This window comes from Erigeron canadensis, chromosome 6 (genome assembly GCF_010389155.1).
Source record: "Erigeron canadensis isolate Cc75 chromosome 6, C_canadensis_v1, whole genome shotgun sequence".
In the NCBI taxonomy this organism is placed as follows: Eukaryota; Viridiplantae; Streptophyta; class Magnoliopsida; order Asterales; family Asteraceae; genus Erigeron; species Erigeron canadensis.
Genome location: NC_057766.1, coordinates 14726197 through 14731891, shown reverse-complemented (window position 1 = coordinate 14731891; position 5695 = coordinate 14726197).

Sequence of the window (5695 nt, the reverse complement as noted above, 5' to 3'; positions counted from 1 at the left end):
GAAGCTCCAGTATCTCAAGCCACCAGATTGACTCCTCCAGATGATCTTTCCACCAGTTTTACAACCGAGGTCCAAGACCTTTTCACTAAGGTGGCGGACCTGGAAAGATCTCTCCAGGGTTCTTCACAGGTAGTTTCTGACTTCAAAACCTCTCTTTCAAATAATATGCGGTCAGAAATGTTTGTATTTGCTGGTAATGAGAAGGTAGTTTTCGAGAAGCTGGATGAACTGGCACTGACCACAAACAACAATTCTGAAAAAATTCAAGTGGCAGTCCAGGGATTAGAAGAAACATTGATCAGATCAGTGCAAACTGCCATTCAGACAAGTGGTGCTAGTCCCTTATCCAGTTTGACTGATGAAGTTCAGAAGTTGGTGACCAGAGTTGACAATATAGAGAGAAGACCAACACTTGACCAGAATTCAGTTGTTAGCAACATTAGTGATGAGGTCATCAGAAATTTTCGAGCTAACATGCTGAAGGAAGTTACCGAAGAAATCTCTGGGTCAGTGTGGAGGACTATTTTGGATAGTTTGTTGCCACAAGTTGAAAAGATAATAAAAGACGAAATGCCAAAGGACTTGGTCTCTGAAGTCCAAACTCTTAGAAGAGATTTTGAGCAGATAAAAACTTCTGTGGCTATCATGACCCCTGAATGTAAAACCTTTGGGTCCTCTGATAGGAACAAACTGGAGGATGTGTGGAATGCCCTCAAGTCTGGGACTGTTGGTCATTCCAAGGGGGAAAGCAGTTTGAAGGTTGAAATGATGAAGAAAGCACTTGGCACTAAAGCCATTGCTCAGGAATGTATGGAAAAAGCAACTGGTACTGATGTCAGTGTGCAGAATGAAGAAGAGGATGAAGCTGGTGAGTCAGAACCTCAGTTTGAGGACTTCCCAGATTTGGCTACACTCAAAAAACAAAGAAAGCCTCATGTCATTTCTGGTGAAGATACTGAAGTAGGTGAAGAAACAGATATTACTGCCTCCTTGCCTAATGCTGATGAAGAAAAATCAAGGAAACTTCAGCAGGAGTGCATATTAATTGACATCTGGAAACAAAACCTGAAGAATGACTGGGAAGTGATGGATGATGGCACAAAGGGGAACACTGGATGCTTTCAATGCTAGCCATCTTAGTGTGCACATTGATGTGTATAGATATATGAAAAATGATCCCAGAGTCATTAAGTGTCTGGAAGTGATGGATGATGTTCGCCTGCGTTCTGTATACGCTCAAGATGAGCAGATGTATGATGCTGAAACTTATGAAGTGAGTATACTTGAACTGATTGCTGCCAGGAAGGATGAATTGATTGAGCTTCAGAGAAAAGCTAAAAGGAATGCTCTCGCCTTGGAAAATGAATATAGGAAAAGGATGAAGGGTGTGTCCAAGCCACCAAGGAGAACAAAGGCACAGAGAGATGCTGATCTAAGCAACTTCATTCCTCTGGATGTGTCCAGGAGCATAAGCAGGACTCAATTACAAAGAGTTACACATTCACAAGGCATGCCCAGAGAAACTGAAGAAGAAGTGAGACTGGCAAAGGTAAGGTAGGAATACAATGAAAGAATGCACTATAGAGCCGATGCCAGGAAAATCATTGCTGCAGAGATTAGATTGGCCACTGACCATGAAGCCTACTCAAAATTCTATGTAAGACTGAAAAGGGAAGAAAACTTCACCGATGAAAGAAGAAGTACGTCAGTAAGGGCGTTTGGGTGGTCTGAACTAAGAGAAATTGGCTTATATTTCAAGGAAAATCCTCAGCTTACTTCTGTTGATGTGAGGTATTTCATGAAGAGGATTGAGATGGAACATGGTAGGATTATGATGATGGAAGTCACACTGGGAATGAGGAAACCAGAAGACTCTCCAAGCTTTAAGAGGAAGGCTACTGAAGAAGCTGGTGGAAGTGCTCCAAAGAGACAAGCCTGACTCTTTATTTTTCTCATTTTACTTGTTGTATGTAAATATAATTGTAACTTATTGCAAAAGATGTAATGTCATTAATGTTGCAATTTATTTTCACAAGTATATGATCAAATTAAGTCTAAGATAGAACAAAAAAATGAAACTGGAAATACTGATGATCTATAAGGTATCTTCCAGTAACAAAATTTAGACTTAGTCAAAATTCTCAAGTGTTTTTCAAGCATATAATTGTATAGATAGAAGCTTGAAAATCCTTGCATAATTTCTAAACAAATAGGGGGAATTTGTTAGGTCCAGTTTTTACTGGACTAGCTCCAGACTTGAAGACTGGAGTAATCCTGAAGATTTGTCCAGAAATTATGAAAGTCCAGTAAGCGTCTACTTGTACAGGAAATCTGAAGTCCTCCAGATTTGCTTATTGAACTTCACTCCAGTCCAGATCTACTCCACTGAAGAACATTCTCACTGAAGACAAAGTCTGAAGTTTGAAGAAGAAGACTGACATATGGCGGAGCCTACTGGCAGACTTACCAGATCAACAACTGGAGTCCTTGTCAGTGTTCTAGACCTTACAACTCTGAACACTGATTACGAGGAATTGACTTTATGCCTTTACACGCTTTTACCCGGATATCTCTTTTGTCCCTTGTTAAGGTTTTACACGCGTGTAAAGGTGGTTGGCTAAAAGGTGACAAGTCACTATCAAATGTGACTTTATCCTTGTACTTTTAGTATTGCATTTAAAGAAAATATCAAAGTTCCTTAAATGCTTCCAACCACATTTGTACGGCAAAATAATCACTGTAGAGATTATTTTGCCTATAAATACTAAGTCATTTTCCTCTTTCAAATTACATTTTGCAATTTGGTGAACTTGTCTAAATACTCTCGATCCAAACAGTTATACTTCACAACTTTAAGTATTTCGATCAAGGAGATTATTTAGCAAGTATAGATCACTTGTAATTCATAAGGTTGTTTAGATATTTACTTTGGTATTATCTAGGTTCCGCAACAACCTTCTATTTTGTTTATACATCAATAAATAAAATACACATTGAAAATTACTTTCGTGTTCTACCTCATTTAACTTGTTTATTTATTGCTTAAGTCTTGTATTTATATTTACGTAAATACTAGTCCTTATCTAGTGCATACTTGACTTGTTGTATTTTACACTCGTGGGTTAAACCATCAGTGAGGGACTTCACAGATGAAGATGGCAATGTTGTCAGGAACAAAGCAAGATTGGTTGCCAAGGGTTATTGTCAAGCAGAAGGTGTTGATTTCGATGAAACTTTTGCTCCAGTTGCAAGACTTGAAGCCATTAGAATTTTCTTGGCTTATGCTGCTCATTTGCAATTCAAAGTCTTCCAGATGAATGTCAAAAGTGTGTTCCTGAATGGCAAGTTGGAAGAAGAAGTGTATGTTAAGCAGACTCCAGGTTTCGTGAACGAAAAGCATCCTCACTGGGTATATAGACTAAACAAAGCCTTGTATGGTCTTCATCAAGCCCCAAGAGCCTGGTATGACACTCTAACTAAACATCTTCTCAATAATGGTTTTCAAAGAGGTGCAATAGATAATACCTTGTGTATCATGAAAGAAAAAGGTAATATCTTACTGGTACAAATTTATGTTGATGACATTATATTTGAGTCAACTGATGATGGAATGTGTAAAAGGTTTTCAAAGATCATGTCTCAAGAATATGAGATGAGTTTAATGGGTGAATTAACATTTTTCTTAGGTTTACAAATTAAACAAACCATGGATGGTATTTTTATTAACCAAGAAAAATATGTCAGAGATTTGTTAAGAAAATACAAATATGATTCTATCTCATCAAAAACCACACCTATTTCAGCTCCATTAAATTTGGACTCTGACCCAAATGGCAAACCAGTGGACCAAAAGGAATATCGTGGAATGGTTGGTTCACTGATGTATTTAACTGCCAGTCGACCAGATATAATGTTTGCAACATGTCTATGTGCCAGATTTCAGGCTAATCCAAAAGAATCACATTTGCATGTTGTTAAACGCATTTTCAGGTACCTGAAAGGGTGCCCTATCCTTGGTCTTTGGTATCCCAAAGGCTCAGGGTTAGATCTAATGGGTTATTCAGATTCAGATCATGCAGGTTATAAGATTGATAGGAAATCCACAACTGGTGGTTGTCACTTCCTGGGGGGAAAACTGGTGAGTTGGACCAGTAAGAAGCAGACTTTGGTCTCAATGTCCACTGCTGAGGCAGAATACATTTTTGCGGCTAGTTGTTGTGCCCAGATTCTATGGATCAAAAACCAGTTACTCGATTATGGTATGAAATACACAAGAACCCCAATTTTTTGTGACAACACCAATGCAATTGCTATATCTCACAACCCAGTGATGCACTCAAAGACAAAGCATATTGACATCAGGTATCACTTCATTCGTGATCATGTGATGAAAGGAGACATTGAAATACATTTCATCCCCACTGATAAACAGTTAGCTGATGTTTTTACAAAACCTCTTGATGAGAAAACTTTTAAACATCTCATCAGTGAACTGGGTATGTTAAATCCTCATTAAACTAGAGAGGCCCTCCAGTTGAGGATGGTCCAGGTGATCCTTGATTGGTTGGAGATTGAACGCCTTAATGTACTCAAAGACTAGTCATTGATCAAATGGAACATATTTTTAGGGGGAAAAGACTCAAAATATTTTTTCCAAATTAAAATTCGTTTTATTTTGAAAAATGCAACTGGTGAATCTCTAAGTTGAAACTGGCATCTGGAAAATCTCTCCAGTATGCTAGTTTGGTCTTGTCTTAAACTGGTGGTCAACCAGATTTCATAACGTTATGTTTTACTTGGTGGATACTTGTGACACGTGATGTTACTCAAGTGTTTATCTCGCACTCACAAACATCACCGGACATGTCTTACGTGTCAAGACTTTTTGCTGAAAATTACTGCACTTTTTATGGGAATTGTTGAAGTTAATGGGTGAGTGGGAATACCAGCCGTCATAGCATTAAATGCTTGATGGGAGGTATTAAATGTTTTTGAATTCTCAAAAATACTGAAAATCAATTTTTACAAACTATTTCAAAATTCGGGAATTAAAATACCTTTTCGTATATATTTTGGTAAAATTTTATTGCCTATATATACCCCCACTAAATACCTTTCTCATTTACTTCACTCAAAATTCCTTTCATTTACTCTTCCAATCATTCACAATTCGAGATCCCTTTCTCTCTTTCTTCTTTAAATCCAAAACCCTAAATCCAATATCTCAAATGGCTCCTAAGTCATCTTCTTCTTCATCTCGTTCCCGTGATGTGAATTTACTCACTGTCAAGTATACTCCATCAGAAAATGTTTCTCGTGCTGTTGGTGCCCCCATTAGTTCAAAATTGATAAAATTAAATCCAAACAATCCAATGGCATCTCTCCAAGGGCATCAGGCCGCTGACTCTCTCATTGGGAAAATCCAATCCTTTCTTCGGATTTCTCCCCTCAGCGATGCCTTTTCTATGAACCCAGACAAGTTGTTTCATGACTACTTGTGCGAGTTCTGGTATACAGCTTCTAATTCTGATTACTGCTCATCTATCTTCTTCTCTTTAAAGGATGGGCCAGTCCCGTGTACCATCACCACTGAGACATTGAGGGAGGCCCTTAACCTCAATTACTAGAGACAAGATGAAAGTCCAGTGGTGATTTCCCCCAATATCAACTTCCGTCAGGTCTTCCTTGACATGGG